The sequence below is a fragment of the Taeniopygia guttata genome, chromosome 8, assembly GCF_048771995.1.
Source record: "Taeniopygia guttata chromosome 8, bTaeGut7.mat, whole genome shotgun sequence".
Classification (NCBI taxonomy): Eukaryota; Metazoa; Chordata; class Aves; order Passeriformes; family Estrildidae; genus Taeniopygia; species Taeniopygia guttata.
This window is the reverse complement of record NC_133033.1, coordinates 12598461-12616860: the sequence shown is the minus strand read 5'-3', so window position 1 is coordinate 12616860 and position 18400 is coordinate 12598461.

The following is an 18400-nucleotide window of genomic DNA, read 5'->3' as shown; positions in this document are numbered from 1 at the left end:
ATTTTTTACTTTTCTGTAGATAAATGTTTCCCCAGTCTCCATACATCTCCTATTACACTTCATATGCATCATATATTTTGTTTCTCTCCTTTAGTTCAAAATATATTAATTGCTACCAACACATTAACCGGGTTGGTTGCAAGAAGCTCATTTTACTGCCATTATTACACATTACAGTTATGTGGATCTAGAAAGATTGCAGACTATTAAACCCCTTCCTTTTGCCCAAAGTGTAATCTTGCAAAACTACAGCTACAATCTTTGGAAAAGGTTCATGTTTTCCTCAGTAGAAAAGACCATTAAATATGAAATAATCTTATGAAGCTTAGCTGGACTTGCAGGTACATCTAGGAAGGCAGATATCTGGAAATCTGAGGATGCTTTAGAAGAGTCTGACACCCCCTTCCCTGGTTCATGCAATGCCAGACTGTAATTATACTTGACCATAATGATCTTAAACCTATTTACCTTTCAGAGTATCAATGGGGATGTGCAGCATGAACAGTACCTAGGAAATTGCCATTCACGATTCTGTTTGTTGGTTTACACATTCCTGTCTTTTTTTCAACCATTAAAGCTTATAAAACATTCTGTAATCGTCGATAGGAAAGTGCTGTAGAAGTACAAGATTTAGTTCAGGTGGGATTTGTGAGCCTGTGCACTTATAGTCCTAATGTCAGCAGTTCATTTCTTCCCTGTGAAGACAATGTTCTAAGGACTTTTGATATGCAGGTGTTTGACATGCAATATGCATTTCTGCTTTGGTCAAAGAAGAATGTCTTTTCAGTTCCCTTGTTTAGCCTTTACTTTTAAAGCTTAGATTAATACAGTATCTCCAGTATCCTTCTAAAGAAAATAATTTATCTGTCTCCAGGGTAGTCTAATGATCATCTAAAAACATCAGTTCACTTTTCTTTTTGTTTTGTTTTCACTTGTCAAAGAAACTTGTATTGTGAATTTTCAGTTCAAGCATACAATATACTTTACAATGTCAATAAATCCAGAAGTATAATAAAATGCCAAAGTATTTTTGATCTGCTGTAATTCAAGGATTAGGTTAGGTTTTTATAATGAGGTAGAAGCTACTAGAAACCACTGCAAGCACTGGTTTCCAAAGTTTTTTTGATTTTCAAGAAGGCACAGATAGCGTGTCCATTTGTTTCTGCTCTTGGAAATCCTTGTTCTATGAAAGGGAATCCAAACAAGCTTTCCTGAATCTGTTGCAGTTCGAATATCTTTCCCAAGGATATCATGTCAGCCTTTGTGATCTTCTTTAACCCATATCATTCCCTCATCCACATCTGTCTGCACCATACAAAATCATTGGCAAAGGAGGAGTTTGTAGTCTTTTCTCTACAATCTTACAGCAAAACATCTTCATTTACTTCTTTATAACACAATTTTACACAGTTGCTTTGAGTTTGGATTTTTCCTTGTTTTGATAATGGGTTTTTGTAGTTTATTTTTGGGTGTTTGTTTAGTTTGGTTTTTTAGCAGGAAATTAGCCATTAAAAATCTGAATCTCATAAACTAAGATTGCCCTATTTTGTTGTGGTTTATTTCCAAGTATTTCTGCTGTGGTATACAAGCAGGATACATTTGTTTTGCTACAAACAGGTAGGAAGTCCAAGTATGGTAGCTGAGAGGCCATAGAAAATATTCTTAAAATATGACTTCAATCTTCAGAATGACACATCAATGTTAAAGCTGAAAATTGTTTACAGTGCTGGCCCAAGAAACACTATCAATTTTGAACATGTGGAGTAGGGTTACCAGCCTTCCTTTTTAATTTTTTTTTTTTAAGTCTTAACTGTCCATTGATTACCTTAAAGGTTATGGGGTTTACATTAATTACACAAAATACTGTAAGTGGAATTATGGATAGTGGAGGAATCAGCTTGAAGAGGTTTGGGGAAATCAGAGGAGTAGCTGGCAATCTCAAGGAAACACATTTTCTGAAGGATGTATGTATCAGAATAGCTTACAGTTATTTTTCTTAGAATACTTGATGCATAAAAATTGTCATGTCAATTTTCATAAAATACAAACAAATACCTAAATAGATAAATAGTGCTATTGTCATATGAGTACTAGTCCCAAATACTTGGGGTTATGCATTACTATAACAATGCGAGGTGACCCAATGATACAGTCTTGCGTGCTGAGAAATGAAACGATGTAGTGACTGGTAAAAATGGGTGAACTAGGGTTCTTTGGCAGGAGGAGAATGTACCTGGAAGTCAAAAGTCAGCAGAGCTTAAGGTCATATAATGTTTTTCTCTTAGACAAATTAAAATGAAGACTATTTCCCAAGGACCATTTATAGTTTTCTCAGTAGGATCTAAAATGCAGTAACTTTTTTAGCATAAAACATAATGTTAGAAGTGATTCTGTGAAAGGAAATGTTTATATGCAAATTCTACCAGTAGGACTTCAGCCAGCATTATTTTCAGTAGGTACTTTTTCAAATTTGTCTGGTGCTGCATATTTCAGGCTTGGGACACATCTACCTACAATGCTTTTCAGCACAAGAGGGAAGTTCAAACCTTTTCAAATTCTATATTCACAAAGGGTTTAATGTTTTACTGTAATTGTAGTGACCAGGCCCAAATAGATCTTTATAGGCCTTTTTTGTTTCTTCCTCATCTGGAAGCATTTAACTTCCCAAGGTGCAAAATTTTCTAAGCCGCATTTGCTAGAGTTCACACTTCTGTTATAACATACAACATCAACAATGGGTGGAAAGCATTGCTCTGCAAACTTCCTGCTGGCCAGACTGTCATTAGCTAACCTCAAACATGTTTACCCTTTTCTCTGCACTTAGATGGTTCCTGTATTAAAATGTACTGGTCAAACTACTGCATAATCAGTAAAGTCCTGATGGTGAGGAGCCCTCCTAGATCATTAAAAGCAAACAAACATCACATGCATCAAAATCAAAGCATTCCTCTGGTTATCTTAGCTGTAAGAACATCTGCCAAAGTAAACCAATAACAACCTGGAAACATCAGGCACTACTAACACAAAAAAAAAAGTAGAACTCTCACTCCAGCCCTGCCAACAGCTTAATAGTTGGAAGTTAGAGTAGGTGGCTTCTGTGGACCCAAGTTCATTACCGTGCCTGTTTCAGTCTGACAAAGGGATTTAAGTCCAGTTTGTCACCCTCCTGAGAGTCTGCTGTAACCATTAGACAATAGCACAGTCCAAGGTAAACCTTTCACTCCCTCCAGCTGACATTATTCCATTTAGTATAAATAATTAAATGGAAAAGGACTTGAATTTGACTTTCCCACATGATTGCTCTAACCACCAGGCTATAGAGTCATTCTCTCTTCCCTTTTTTTTTTCACCCAGCTTAATTAAAATTTAATTGTTTACACAAAGTGAAACAGTTTTAATAGGAGAGAAATTCTGAGAGACAGAATTCCCAGTAAGCCAATACCTGGGAGACTTTCCTGAGAAATTGGAGGTCTACCACCACGTCCTAGTTTCAAATGAAGGAATAAAACCTGCCTTGCGGGGTAGGCAAGAGACCTTTATTATTTTGAAAAATTAAGCATTACCCCTCAATATTCATTATATTTTTGTGAGAAATGAGTAGCGTGGCTTAGACACCAACCTTCAGGGGATGGCCATCAGTTTCAAATCCTAACTGGAGTAAAGGGGATTGAAGACTCATGGTGGATCATCATGTCTATTTTTAGAATTTCCTATCTGTTATTTTTTGTTCAGCTTTTTGCCTCCTGCATACCTTATCTTAAGGCATATAATTCAGGACATGCTCATGAAGCACACAGACACCTAAGCCAGAGTGCCTGACTCTGTGAGGTGGGGTGATGCTTATGAGGCATAGAACCAGAGCAGACTCAACCATTTCTGATTTATAAATACAACTTCAATATATTTGCACTTAAACCCCTTTGAATTATCATTCCTCTAAATGTTCCTCAAATTAAGTTTGAATCCTGGGGCAGAGGGCAATACCAGTGGGAGTAAAGCTGTTTCGTGCGATATTTTCCAATTTAGATTGATTGTTCTATGGGATACTTTAGTAGAGCTGCTGCTGTCAGCTGTTCAGGATGTTTTTGAGATGTGGAAAACAAACCCCTGAAAGCTTGCAAACACTTTGTTGTTTGCCCGTTAGGCACATCTGGCAGAGAGACTGCTGCTGCTGACATGAACTCTCAGGTCTGATCTCACTGCTCCCAGGATGAAACAGTTAGGTAAATCTGATGTGAGGGATCAGGAGTCAGCTGGAAGCACAAGGGGAAATTGTCTTTTTTTTGGTGAAATATTTCTATGAAGTGAGACCAGAAAAGTAACCTCAGAGGGATCGGATAGTAGTTTTTACAGTAGGGACCAGTGAGCTGTCTTCCCCCCTCCCACCACTTTTATCCTTTCTTTTTTTTCTTTGACAAAGTCTGTAAAAATGTCAACTAATCTCAGAAAGTAGCACACAGAAGACTCATTCAAAAAGGTCATAAGGTCCACACAACATTTTTGTGCTAATATTATTCACATGCTTCATTTTCACAAGCTATTTCCTGAATCCTCCTTTGAATGTTCTTTTTTCTCATTCTTTCTCTAAGCCAAAAAGCACACAATAACTTGGGTATTTAAAATAAAAGGGAAAAGTGCATGGTATGATTTGGAAAGATTGTTGTCCAGTGAAGTATAACGAAGTGAGTGCTGGGAAAAACAAAACAAAACAAATAAACAAACAAACAAAAACAAACAAACAAAAACCCCAGAAAACGACACCACAAAAAAAAACCCAAACCACTAAAAGGACATATATTGTGACACTTAATCTAACTGATGCTTTTTCTTTAGTTCAAGTCTGGCCACTAATTAGTTCACAGGAGGGAACTGTACAAAGTCCTAATCCAATCATTTTAGGAAGCCATATCTTCATCATCACTTGTGATCTTAGTCCAGTTTCACAAGTTTTTCTGCAAATTTTCAGATATTTTTGAGTCTGCCAAAGAAAAATCTCAAACCACACTAAGAATCCAACATAAGAGAAGATAATATCTCTACGAATCTTTCTTGCTCAGTTCCTTCAGGCTTAGTGTATTGAAAGAGACCAATCTACTTTTCACATAATTCCTTTATGGCAATTGACTGCTATTATATTCTTGTGAGAGCTTCCTCTAAACTCGGCTCTCTAGTCTTGTCCAATAAATCATTCCTCATTTCAGGTGTTTTGAGGTCAAATCCTTAAAATCAGCCTCAATCTATTTTGTCATTTTACCCAGAAACCCTGACCAGAACTGCTTTACTTAAGTTTTTGACTCTGCCAGACAAGATATTAAAGAACTGAGTATTGAGTATATATATAGTATTGATATATATATATATATATATATATATATATATATATAAAGTATTGAGCTACTCCAAGTCTATGGAAGTTGTGTATGAATAATTTGCTGAGAGGTCATTATTTCTCAGAGCTTCCTACCTGATAAAAACCATCTCATTTAATCCAGTTAAAGAAGCCTTCTGGCAATTTAGGCAGCAGAGGGCCTACATTTTCTTCCCTACCAAGTGCCCAATGTCTCACTGCATTTTGCTTTTGGTGTCTGAAAACTCATGCTTAAGAAGAGAATTGGGCCTCCAGTGAAGCAGAAGGATGCATTGTGTGACATGTCTATTGACCCAAAAAATGGAAGAAGGTGCCTGCATACCTTACAGATTTGCCAGATTTAGCTGTAAGTTTCCTGTACAAGTTTCACCTCACCTACTTTGTCTTCCTGACAAAACCGAGGGCTTTAGGAACAACATATCAAAATCTATAAGATATACTTGTATCTCTTGTCCTAAATGCCACCTTATTCTTGTCTCCCTTTTTTAACTGTAGGTTAGATGGCAGATCTCAGAGATGCCTCAGCACATATTCAGCACTTTTCCTGAGTATCCCTGTGCTTCTGGCACAATAATACAGGGCCACTGGTGGTAACCCTGAAATACAGCCATTGCTAACTTAGATACTTAGAATGTGTTGAGAAAGACTCTCCCTGTCCCTTTCCACTCTCCCTAGGAATGATTGATTGGGATCCCAACTCATTGGTTTAATTGCTGACCTAATATTTTGAAAGAATACAATATCTACCTTGCCCTCCCTAGCAGTACCAACTAGCTGGAAAATACTTTCTACATTTACCTCATGGTATGAACTGTTTGAACCATCACAGGTAAGGCTAATTATTCCTGCACAGCGCATCTTACATCACCTATCAGGTCTTTCCTTGTGGGCTGCATACATACAGTAATTACAGCATTCAATTACAGAAAAGTTGGATGGAAATATTTGTTAAATCTAAGAAATCTTATCAAATAGAGAAAAAAGAAAGCATAAACCATAGGAGTCCTGAATCAAGATAAATATGAAATTTTGACTGGTCGAAAGAGGAACAACATTGAGTTGGTATGAAAAAAAAGTCAATAACTCTGGCAATCCTCCACCAGCATAGAGGAAACAAAAAGTAATTCATTTCACAGTGCTTTTCCTCTCTCACACTTTTCTGTATCTTCCTCTTCTCACCTCAGCCCTCAAATCAATCTCTTGCCTTTCAGCACTCTACACACACACACACATACACTATACATTCCTTCAGGGCAGTGCACAATTCCCTTACCTGTTTTGACAAGAAATGCACATTGAGTCACATGCCAGAGGCCATGGTTACACAAAAGTCACAGGTCAATAAAGATCACTTACGTTTCCTATGAGCTTTTTCATCCTCTTTTTTTCCCCTCTGGGAGCCAGGGCCTCAGAAAGGAAAGAAAGAAATGTCAAGGGCCCCTTTGCCAAGTGCTTTAAAAAAAAACAACCAAGCCCACCACTGGATGCCCCCCCCACCCCCAACCTCTTGTTACCTTGCCTTAAGGAAAGTGACCTTCTTCTCTTGGCCTCCTTCACCTTGAAGGAGTTCTTCATCCCTTCAAGAAGTTGGTCACTGACTTATCTCTCTCCCTTGGTAATGTACAAGAAAGAAGAGATTAGTCAGTATTCTTTTAAAACTATCTTTTACAAGGAAGCCAATAAAATGATCTACATTGTATCACAGTTCAACATATCTGACATCTGTTCTGTAATAAAATTCACTTCATACATATGCTTCTTCAAGCTCATACATATGCTCCCCACAAGCATCCCCCAGCTGCTCTTCTGAGACATTTTGTAACATATCTATAGCATTATGCTAGAAGTATTTAAGTAGGTATTCTATCTTTTCTCTGTAATATAGTGAACTTGTTAAGCAATTCCACTTGGTAAAGGGCGTACCACAAACTACTCTAGGGCTGCTTGGATATCATCATAAGTTGCTAATTTTTTCCTGGACTGAATCTCAGGGACTGTGTTCATGGTTCTCTTTTAGACTTGGTTTCCACAAACATGGAAGTAATCATGTTCCATTCATACAAATTCTTGTGATAAATGGAATTATTGCTCAACAAAATGAGTATATGAGTCACCAAATCTTTCACAGAATAAAATACCAAAACCAGAAATGGGTCAAAAAATTATGATCTTGCTGAACCTCTAACTGTGAGGGTTAAACTTTCTGAATGCCAGATATCAGCAATGCAAATCATCAGAAAATGCAAGTAACACAGTATCTAACCTAATATTCATTCTGTGAACACAAAAGGTTCATCTTCATTATAATATTGAACTGGATCAGCAGCAAATTTCTGAAGCACTCTGTCCAGGTTTTCCAGCTGTGATGTAATTTCCTCTTCAGAAGGCACATGACCTTGATTTATTCAAGAAGAAACTGCAACAGAAAATGCAGTGTAAAGCCCCATCTATTAAACCATAGTTTTATATCATTTTGGAAGGTGTATCAGGAGCCCAACATAAAAAAACCCCAGGAAAGTACCTAATTATCACACATAAAATTTTTTGTTGATGTGACATAAACCAGCTAAAAGTTAACTTGAACATTTCACAACCTACCACAACATAAAATGTTTAACATGGATGCTACATAAAAGGATTTTCTGGGAGCTCTAGAGTGATGTCGTAGATCAGACTTTCTGTCTTCCTGAGAACAGGAATATGTGGTACAATCATACATACCTTTTATATATCTCTTTATTAGTTGCCAAGTTTTCAAGACAATTCACAATAATTTAATTTTTCTAGTATTGAAATGGAGACGTGTTTGATATCAAACAATTCTCTGAGCTTAGAATAGGAATCTTCTCCTGTTGGGGATCTGAACAAGGTGAAGACAGAGAAATCTATGATACTTCCCAATAGCTCTTGACAGGTTCAGTAGAGCTAGCAGGCGACAGCAGCCTGAGGAGAGACCACTGGGAAGCCTGCTGAAGCATTCATCCAGAGAAAAATAATTTCTTCCAGGAGAAAAATACTCTCTTATTTTGAGAATGTGATCTGATAATGCATCTAAATTAATGGACAATAAAAACAGAAGGTTTTACAAAGAAGTATACAAAATTAAAGAGGACATGCAACTGCTTTCCAGCAACCTTGTATTCCAGCATTCAGAATGAAACAAGTTCCAGCATGTGTCTTGAGCACACTGGGTTTTTCTTCCTGTTGCCCCAGGATAATTTCTTAAGAGGGAAAAATCCTTTTTAGCTAAAATTCATAATTATATTTTGGGATGGTGTCTTGGCTTATGGGTCTTATGATGGTATTGCATTTGGTAAACTATTTCCTAAATCCTGAAATTATTTGTTTTCCCATGTCTATAACTCCATTTCAAATTTCCTGAGATAACTAAAGTCTTGATTATACAGAAGACAGACTATCTCAGCCATATTACTGACAATAAGACTTCAGGAAAAAAAAATTAATAGTAATAATAATAAAAAACATTGTGCTTCAGGAATCACAGATTCATCAAGGTGTGAAGACACCTTTAGGTCCATCAAGTCCAGGTGGCATCCCAGCACACCACTGTAAGCCCAAAGCACTAAACCTTATCAACCAGTGCCATATCCAAATGTCTTTTAAACACTTCTAAGGATGGTGATTCCACAACCTCCCTGGACAACCTATTCCAATGCCTGCCCACCCTAACAGTGGAAAAAAAAAATCTCATATCTAATCTGGATTTCCCCTGTCATTTCCTCTGATCCTCTCATGGGAGGCACAGTAGACAAAAACAGCCCCCACCTCACTGTGACCTTCTCTCGGGGAGTTGCAGAATGCAATGAGCTTCCTCTTTCTCATCACAAGACTGAATAAACCAAACTGCCTCATCCCTACCTCATATTATAAGTTTTCTACACCTTTCATGAAGCTGGTTGCCTGTTGCTGGACACACTCCAGCACCTCAATGTCCTTTTCAAAGCAAGGCCCCAGAACTGGATGTAGGACTCAAGGTGCAGCCTCACAGTGCCCAGTGCAGGGGGACAGCCACTGCCCTGGTCCTGCTGGTCACACGATTGCTGATCCAGGCCAGGATGCCCTTGGCTTTCTTTACCACCTGGCCTCATGCTCAGCTGGCTGTAAACCAGCATCTCAAAAGCTCTTTTCTGCTGAACAGCTCTCAAGTCTCTCCTCTCCAAGCCTGAAGCACAGCATGGGGTTGCTGCCACCCAAGTGCAGGACCTGACACTTCATCTTGTTGGACCATCTGCAGCTGTCCTCAGCCCACTGATGGAGTCTCTCTGCAGAGCATTCCCAGCCTCAAGCAGATCAATATTCTACCCAATTTGGTGCTGCCTGCAAATTCACCCATGTTCAGATCATCTGTAAACAGATTAAACAGAATTGGCCCCAAAACGGAGCCACTAGCAACCGGCTGCCAGCTGAATTCAGCTCCATTCACCACAACTCTCTGGGCCCAGCATTCCAGGCAGTTTTTTAGTCATCAAAGACTTCATCCATGGAAGTTGAGAGCAGACAGTTTTTCTAGGAGGAAAGGTTCAAGTCAAATTTTCTTAATTAGCAGTCTTTGTTAAGATCAAGTTCATTTAATAAGCACATCCAAAATTGCATCACATTCAGCTCCGTAAACCAGGGTCTTGGATTTCACTCTCAGATTCAGAATAAGAACTTGAGTGTGTCCAAAAAATTTACAGGCCCAAAAAGTTATGGAAACTATTAACGCAGTTTACTTCCATTAGCCTTGTAGTTTGATTAAAAACAGTTTTAATACTCACCCATTTGAGATATTTATTTACTTATTTTGAAGAAACAGAAAATAAAATGTCTTGAGACAGGGAAGTTGTTTTCTTCAGGGCTGTCTGAAGGACAGGAACAGGCAGTTAAAAGCTAGGTTCTGTCTTCCAGAACCTAGGCAACCCTGCCCATTACTGTTAAATATACTCCCTGTTGTACTACCATAAATCCAGAGTAACTCAATCGATCGCAGCTGTAAGCTAATGCAAGTGAGGTCAGATGTGTGACCAATAGGTCTCTAAACTATCCTTTATTTGAAAGGTAAGAAAATAATTTCTTAAATTGTTCCCATTTGGTTCTGGATCAATTGAACAAAGCCATTTAGTATTGTTTGTGCATTTTTTTGGCGAGGAAAAACAAAACTGAAACAAGGTAATATATTTGGAGGTTGTTATCCATAAAAACCTTAAAATAATAATTTTTGTAGGCACCATCAGTGGTAAGCACTACACAATAAAAATCTCTAGAGTAGCGCTTCACACAAACTCAGTTTTGATTTATAGCATCCTATAGTTACACCTTGTTAGAAGGATTTTTACAAGAAAAATAATTTACTTCTAAGGCCTCCCTACATTAGTCCATAAATTACACTACCTCACAAATTTGTGATTAGTCTTTTTCAGGAATTGTATGGAAAGTGGTCAGAGAGCATTGCAAGTGATACAGCCTATTAAGACAGTTCTATTTTCATTATTTAAGAACTGCCATTAATGCACTAGAATATGGAATACATTTGTTAAATTTACACATTTAATTATACAAGCACTAGTTGCTAAATCTGTAATTCACATAGCATAATCTTTAACAGAAATATTTAATCCCAATATATGCTTTGCCAGGATCTAGACATAGAACTGAACTACTCAGGTCAAATTGATCAATCTAATTGCTCCCTGAGAGGTACATCTGGGAAGTTGTCCTTACCATTCTTAACTCTGTCTTCAAGAATTTTTGATTTAAAACCAATTGGAATAGACAAAAGTGTATTTAAGAACCCAAAGGGCTATACATTGTTTTAAGTGAGAAATGTGTCAAACACTTGCAATCCCTTGATCCTATCATTTTATATTTCATAAGGAAGGGATCCCTTTTGTGAAGGATTTATGTGTCCCAACATATTTGGAAATGTTCTTTGACAGAACAAATTCTTTGAGGACATAAATCAAAACTACAGCTGCTCCCCTAAAAGCTGTCAGTGATAATAGCATCAGAAATTGGATTAAATAAGTCCTGTCAAGAGACAGTATGTCCATTTCCACATTCAAAACACATACAAATTGTCAGAGAAACCTTTTTTCCAAGAGTGGGAAAGAGACAACGAGGAAGTACAGCAATGTTTTTCGGCATATAGAAGCCCAGCTGTGGAGCTTTCCAAAAGCAGAATTCCCCTTGGTTTGTATAAACCTGACTGAGCTTCTTTGAATAACATAAGCATAAAACCCTGACATAGTCTAAAGTGGTATGAATAAAACCTAACTGTGATTTCATCCAAGAATGGATAGGACAAACACGATAATTTGCTCCAAAACCAGTAATCTGTGGTATGGCAAAGGAGAAAGGATTTGACACAAAAGTGATAAATATGTAACTTGGTAATTCCAGGTGACAATTTGGGTTGGATCCCACCTGCTGTACTTTTTTTTTCACTTTTCAGGAAAGGGTTGCAAGAATCTAGCAGTGATTTGTATTTATTTACTTTGAAAGAGAAAAATGTTGGAGCCTAAACAGATAATGCTAGACTAAGGCTAATTTTATTCTCTTTAGTTTCACAGTAGAGCTCTCTGCTGCATCAGTTGCACTGTGAATCAGCTTTACAGATATTTATCACTACTGTTGAAAACTGCAATAGCACTCCCATGGCTGACACATGTGTGGCCATTACCCATCAGTTTTATATTTCTTCTTCAGTCATGCTATTTACACAAAAAGCAAAAATTTTTGGAAAATTTTGATTTTTAGCAATGTGAGGCATAGGTTTATTTATATGATGTATTGCCAAATTTCCTTCTATTTCTAGTTACTTTGTCAAAGTATTATGGACATAATAGTAGAATAGATTAGTATTAGAATATATTTAAAACACCAAAATCCAAACATCAACCACAGCTAAGGAATCCGGGTCCTGTGGTCTGCTTTCTGGTTGGATCCATGTCAAATAGGTTTATAGGACATGTTTGTCTCTCGGCTCACCCAGCTACCCAGGCAGGGTTGGACATGCTGCTCCTGGAGCTGATTTCACTGCACTGTAGGGTCTGGGCTCCACACCCCACACTGCTGCTGTTCCTGAGCTCCACTGTGGAACATCAGCTGAGCCCTTTGGTCCCCTCTCAGTTAGCAAAATACCCATGCCCATATCATCCTCCAAAGTAGCTGCTCCCGTCCCTTCTCCCATCCTCTCCTCTCAGAAGACAGCTGTTTACATCTGGGAAGTATTCTTGCCTAGGGCTGAGTGCCTCTGCACTAGAAATAATTTTGCCTGGTTAAGGAACCTGCTCTGCTCTTCCAAGATAAAAGAAACAAGCATCAAACACACTTGCAGAAAGTGTTTGTGATCTGTATAATTATAGCACAGACAAGTTAGCTCTAAGTTTTGGGTTTAAAAAAAATTAAAAGAGAGAGAATTTTACACCTTTATTTGTTTAGTATTTATCAGAATATATAAAGTCAGGAGGATGAAATAGATTTTTATCCTTAGCTATGATGTATGCTTCAGGCTCAGAATTAGCCAGTTGATAAAACAGTTATTTGTGAACACATGGACTATCCAAATTCTACCTTGCATCTTCAGGGTCACTAACCAAATGCACATTTGTTACACAAATAGAGATTCATTATTCTGACTGAAACAAACAGGATTACTTGTTTACCAATTCAAAAGTAATCAGTTTTTTTATTTACCAATATATTACATAGCTGAGCAAAGAATTATCTTTCCATTGTTTATACGCCTCACTATTTAAGAGGATTATTATTGTAGAATAATCATCTTGCTTTAATTACCAAGAGAAGCACCACATCATTTTATTAATTTTAGGATTTATGCCAAGTTGGAAACAGAATGTAAAACACAGACTCAGTCAGTAGCTGACAGCAGCTTTGTTAACACTTCTACAAAATCTTTATTGAGAGAAAAAAACACACCCCGCCCAGTCACAAAAAAAAAAAGAAAACCAAACAAAAAAAGAATCCAAAACAAAACAAAAAACCCCATACAGAAGCCCAAAAAAACCCCCACCAACCCAAAACTAGAGGCAGAAAATGAATATATGTATTTATAAGTAACTCAAGTACTTTCAACAAAGTAAACACATTCTTGTAGACTACATACCTGAGGCACACAAATGCATATACATCTTTCCATGAGTGCTAAGGAGACAAAGTACATCCCTGGATTAGTGGCAGGGCCAGTGTTCATTGCCCAGAGCAGGAGCACAGGCAGCCCACACGCAGAGCCTCAGTCAATCTTCTCCAGCTTCAGAGACCAGAAGGAGCAGAATTCCAGCAGCCCTCAGGAAACAGCCACATCTGAGTTAATGCTGATTGCCAACACCTCCCAAATAAGTTAAGCAAATACATTATTTCACTAATCCTTCAACTTATCTTTTTCAGGTGGTGGTTCTTTATCTAGGAAAGGGGGGTCTCGTTCTGTGCCTGCTTAGCCCAGGACATCACCTTCACCTCAGTGCACTTCCTCCAGCTGGTGCCATGGCCTGTTGGTACTTTTATATCACAGTTATAGGACCTACAGTGACCAAAACAATAGTGGCTATGGTTAATAAGCAGATTTATTCAACTGCTAACCAAGTATGCGTCCGTTAATATTATTTCTAAAAATAATTATCTAAAAGTTATTATCTATAATCAGAAACTGAACTATGAACTCAAATGACAGCATCCTATTCCATTCATTTAAATATATAAAAGCTAATAGGCATAATGACTCAGAACCTTGAAAAAAGCCTATTTTTTCCTCTTGTTCTTTCTTTTACAGGTTGTTTTATCTATCTTCCTAAGCCATTAGATGTAAAATTCAGAATTGATGGCTTGCTCTCTTTCTCTTTCATAAGATATTGTAGACCTGCACCAGACAGTATTTCAGTGGCTTACTAAATCCCAGAAGCTCCATTTCTGCAGGCTGACTCTGAGGAATTGATGTATATGCATCTATCTTCAAAAAGAAAAGCATTAAAAAAGCAGTATTTTTTGATCCCTATTTAGAGTCACTGTCTAACATTGTCTTCTCCTGTAGTGTTATAAACACACAAAAAGGATATTTTAAGACAAACACCAAACATCTTTGTTTGGTTTGGTTTTGCTTTGCTTTGCTTTGTTTTGTTTTTTTAGTGTTTAGTTGAACTCCAACCCTGTCAGCCTTGAAAAGTCCACCAAGCAAGGCTGAACTATCTCAGGTTTGAAATGAGTTTAAGTTAGTTTGGTGCTAGGTAATGCAGAATCTTATTTTATACCCTTCTCAAACTTCCAGTTCTCTTTTAAAATTAACAACAAATTTATTTAATTGGAATCAACAAGTTTGTTTTTTTTCTAGAAAAAATTGTCTTTTAAAAAATGAGAAACAGGGGAGTTGTAAAGTCAAATCCCATAATAACCTTTAGAGACAACTAATATGTGCCCTTAGATAAACATGAAAGCTGATTATATTTAGAACTTGTACATGTTAAGAGAAATCTATACCTTGCACTCAGAAAATTAAGAATTAAAAGGTTATTTTGTTTTGTATCATTTGGAAATTTTTAACTTTAACTGGAAGCTAAAACTGAAGTTGGTTTTTTAGACAATATTTTCCTCAACTATTGCTTTTGCTTATTAATTTTCTATTTTATAGTTTTTTATGATTGCTGACTGCTGGCATTTGTATATTTGATATATTAACAAAGGAAAAAGAACTGAAATATTTTTTTTCTGATTAAATAAAAATAGCATATGATCTTTGCATAGAGGTTGAAGATTTGGAATTGATAATTCAAAGCATCTTAATTTTGATGGTGTAAGAGAAGGTCACCTTCATAACTCTGATTCAGCCCCTGACAATAACTTATTCTGGCAAAATCTATTTAGTAGTAATCAAGCAAACCAAAGGTATAATGAAGAGAGCTGAACAAATAATTCACACTGAATAATTTGCTCAAACTTCATTTCAAGTTCTGGAGTGTAAATGAACCGTTTCCTTGAATTTTATTTATTCAGAAATAATGTACATTATTTTTATCTGCATGCACTTACTGGACATTTGATCTATTTGATTTAAACAAGCTAAGTCAAGGAGTTAAACTACAGTTCATTTCATAATTTTTTCTGATTCTCCAATAAATCAAGAAAAGAGTAAGGTATCAGAATTTTAAAAAAAAAAATCCAGGATATTGAATATTTTTTTCTTATCAAGTAAGGTACATTGAAAAAAAAAAGCCTTCTATCCTTTTCAGACAATTATGTCCTAGCCAAGAACATAATCCTTGAAGAAACGGAAAACTGTGAGATTCACTGGTGCAAGGTTTTAATTTGGTAGTCCCTGGTGACATCTTACATTTGCAAGTATCTGCCTTCTGTAAAAAGTGTATTTATATTTTCCCTTTATTTACTTCTTAAAAAATAGAATAGAATACTTCAGTTGGAAGGGACCAAGTCCAAGTATATTTAAATATCTTTGTGCCAGTGTGCTGTGAGGTGGAAAGGGAGCATAGTCATGCTCTCCTGTACAAAACCAGTGAGTATTCCAGCTCTTTCAAGTAAATACATAATTGTATTCATTTCACTGGTAGGAGGCTTTGATGAGCAGTTTTGTTCCAGTGCAGTTGTGTATTGTGCAATGACCAATTTCTGATCTGTGTAGCATCTGACAGAGTTTTTAAGAGAAAGTCTTATAACCAAATCTAGGAATGTCTTTATAGATGACAGGCATTTCTTTTCTTTGATGTGGTTAAATTTTTCTTAGTTCTTCATACATTTAGGTACATCTGGGCAGTCATCAATAGCATTGCTTCCCTCTTCATGAATATCTATAAGCTACCTTCAACACATTGGAGAAAAAAGTCTGTATTCCTGTATTCCCAACTTCATTTGGAACCTCTACTCAGCCTTCTGCCTCAATGATAATATTGCTGTTGGTAAATAGCCTAAAGATATATCGAGTTATATGAGTGACTTCTACTCACCCATTTATCTGCTGCATAGACTTGGCTTTCTTGCACCAAGAGGTACAAAACTGAGCACTATAACATTTAAATATTCTAAAATAATAATTATTGAACATCATTACCTCTTTCTCCTACGGAGAATTTTATGGGTTGTTTAACTCAAGGGAGAGGCAAGACTTTATTAAAATTGACAGATCTTTTCTATATGTGTCAAACTGATATCCTGTGACAAGGCACTGAGCACAAATCAACATTTAATGTTCATTGTCTGAAATTCTAGAGATAAGGGCCAAGTTTGCCTATGGTTAAATGCAAACCCACTCTTCCCCACCCCCAAATTATGTAGACATTTTTCTAGAAAAATATGCAATGAAAATTCCAGGAAATCAGACAGCAACAGAATGCACATTTAAATACATGAAAATAGAGAACATTTTCAAATTACTATAATGTCACCTTTCCATAGTCATATTGAAATGGAATTCAGCTGTGCAAAATACTGAGCTCTATTCAATAAAGAACCCCAAAAGATAAGGCTTTTATTGTCCTCACTAAGGCTTTAGAAACCTAATGAGATGCTCCAAATGAGATAGAAATGAAATCTACCAACAACCTGGAGTAGAAGTCAGGCTGAGAAAACTTTACAGTTACTTTGGATTGTATTTAGATTTTTGTCTTTAGCTTTTTTTTTCCTTTGAAATGCTGTAGTTTTGTTATTCGCATAACAAAAATTAAACAGTAAAAAATAATCCATACAGAGCATTTATTCATTAGGGCTTTACATAGTAACCTTTTCTTTTTCCTTTTTTCCCCTTTTTTCTTCTATATGCTTTTTTAAAAATTTGCATATATCTTATTTGGCTTAACAATATTAGACTCATAATCTGAGCAAAAAAAGGAAATTAATTCCTAAAACTCAGTTTTAAATTTCTCTTTGGAGGTTTGATTGAATTCTATTCTGAAAATTCACCTTATGGTATTTTGTTTTAGCGGTACTATTCAACTTCAGAATAAATCCTGCAGCAGTTTCAGCTTGGGGTCTCTGTTGGGAGACTAGTCTTATTTAAAAGTACAGGAGTAATAATTGTGTAATCTGGGACCCATTTCCTGTTCTGTTGCAGATTTTCTGGGCAATCACTTATATCCTTTCAGGCCCAATCTGATGAAATGAGCTATGGAACACTTCCTGCGGGACTCAATCAGCATATCATTATACTGCACACAGAAAATGGGCAAAATAAACACTACCTCTCAGATAAGATGTAAACATTCATTAAATGCTTTAAATTGCTGCAAGATTCTTAACATATAAAATATTATAGGAGCAATTTTAATATTTAATGTTCAATACAGTTTGGGTTGGTTTTTTTTTTCCTTTTTCCCAATCACTTTACATAAGATGTCCATTCAGCTATTCATAAAAGGATTGCAAATCCACATGACAAAACATGCAGTTGAATTAGTCATAAAAGTTGAAAACGTTGTTGCTGCCTTCTCTATAATCCTGTTCTCTAAGTAAAATACATAAACCTTCTTAAGCCTGCAGGGACTGTATATTCTTTGTCCTTGCTAGAGAAACAAGAAGCTGAAGAACCTTTGCTCATGGAATGGTTTCTAAACAAAGTTTTGTTTCAGTTTTTTGCTTTGGTTTTTGGTGTTTTTTTTTCTTTTTTTTAATAATTCAGAGAAAATTATTTCAAATTTATAAAAATAAAAATTGTCCTCTTTTTTACTAAAATATGTTTTTCTCATGCTATATGTTCAGCAAATGTTCTCAGAAGAGGCATAATTGCTTTCACTAAGATATCAGGGGCCCAAAGGAGCTATCTTTTCTCCAGGAAAAGATGTTCTCATTTACTTTTCTGCTAAGGTATGTTATAACCTTTCCTTGGATAAACAGCAACAGTGAAACATAGGAAAATTTATACAAACCCTACAGATTTCTTCTTTCTTATTCAGTTTTTAAAACCCTACTAGCCAGAAACGTAGTTGATGATCACGAAATTTTGAGATAAATCATCTACCATGAAAAAATTAACTATCAAAAAAGTGACACAGAAAGGCATTTTAATGAGATTTTTAA